A 1,725-nucleotide genomic window follows, 5' to 3' on the forward strand; every position below is an offset into this window, starting at 1 on the left:
CTCCTCAATTTGCCAACATAACACAGGGACACAGACACAGGCATGCACACACACACACACACACACACGTGCATGTGCAAAAGAAGGAAAGGATTTTAACAATTTTTTTCCTGAGACTGAGTTTGCAATATAAATATTCTTCTCTAAAGTCAATATTTATATTTGTATTATATCTTAAACAATTATTATATTACATATGATAAATGTTAGTTGAGAAATCTTATATTCATTTCAAAAATGATAAAAACAAAGTAACCATGATTTGGCTGAAAAGTAAAATTGCTAAAATGAATATTTTAGATTTCAAAATTTGGAACTTTATTCAGTGGCCATGATATACAAAATATTTGGTTTAATATTGCATGTTGCCAGTAAAGTTAAATTCAGGATAAAGAACATATTTTATAATTTAAAAATTGGTATAGAAAATTATTTTACAATATACTTTCTCATTAGTTATATGGTACAGAAAAGCTGTTTTATAAGATGTTCTTAATGACCACCTGATTTCTGTTCCTAAACATTTTTTAAACTCAATTTTATATCCTCAGATATAAAGGGAATGTGCTTTTACAAATGTGCTTTTACAAAACCTTTCCTTTCTTATTTTCATAAAAATGCTTTCTCATATAACTTATAACACATCATTTTTTAATTTTGTGTATTGAATGGCACCAGTGATATTTGTGTTTCAGTTTTAGAGAAAAGGCTGCACATAATTAGAAAGCTGCAAGTTATTTGATTTTAGTCACCCTTATTTATTTTATTTTTTATTCCCCAGAGGGCTGCTCTGGAAGTACTGCAGTACCAGGTCAATGCTTGGAGTGGATGCAGCAAACTCTTGTTCCATCCCCCAGCTCCAAAAATCCACTTAATATACTGTCCTCAGATATTGGACGTACCAGATATTTAACTGATAAGAACAGATGCTACACTTGATCTTAGCCAAAAGGCTGAGAAGCAACTGATTTTAGTCATTTTTAAAAAGTCTTTTTTAATGTCAAAACTTTCTTAAGCAAAGTATACTGATAATCTCATTTCTTTGGACCCCAGAACTTTTTCTCTGATTTTCTTACACAAAGTATGCTAATAAAAATCTCACTGCTTTTGCTATTTCAGAATCGTCTTTGTTTAACCACAGATTTTCCAACCAAATTAAAAATAAAAATGATTTCAGGACATGGGTTATATCGTGTAGAGCTGATTGTCACCTTATTCCAGAAGTGTCTTAGAGTTTTATTCCAGTGTGCTTAAGGATTTTGGCTTTCACTCTTTACTTTGTTAGTAGGCTCTTGGATGACTTTTATTCTTTCTTATATGCATTCATCTGATTTTACTTTTATCATGCTGAGGAAAGTGGGATAATCCTCAGCACATCCTTTGTAATAGAGTTAATCTTGACCAAGTTAGCTTGTGAGCTTGGAGAGGGGATGTCTATGAAGTGCCAATGTGGTGGACAGGAGCACAGTTATACATGATCAGTGGGAAGCATCTGGGTCACAGAGGTAATCTATTGAAAGAACAAACTACATTTGTATTGACTGCCCGAAGGTTTCCTTGTTAGTGAAACTAAATGCTTTCATAAATTGATAATATTTCAAAATATAACTATTGTAATGATATATAATCATGCATGAAACATCAGATGTCTCACAAATTCCTTTCTCACTCAAGGAATAATGTCTGGTGTGTGTGTGTGTGTGTGTGTGTGTGTGTGTGTGTGTG

At 32.3% G+C, this 1,725-nt stretch overlaps 1 non-coding gene across 1 annotated transcript; it reads right to left on the bottom strand.

Annotated features, from left to right (window-relative positions):
* Positions 1-775: 775 nt before the first annotated feature.
* On the bottom strand, positions 776-965 carry LOC117286795. Its single transcript, XR_004517909.1, has one exon. It is a non-coding gene; the product is annotated as a U2 spliceosomal RNA (small nuclear RNA).
* Between the last annotated feature and the right edge of the window lie 760 nt (positions 966-1,725).

Source organism: Fukomys damarensis, unplaced genomic scaffold (genome assembly GCF_012274545.1).
Source record: "Fukomys damarensis isolate Sample0158 unplaced genomic scaffold, DMR_v1.0_HiC HiC_scaffold_18, whole genome shotgun sequence".
In the NCBI taxonomy this organism is placed as follows: Eukaryota; Metazoa; Chordata; class Mammalia; order Rodentia; family Bathyergidae; genus Fukomys; species Fukomys damarensis.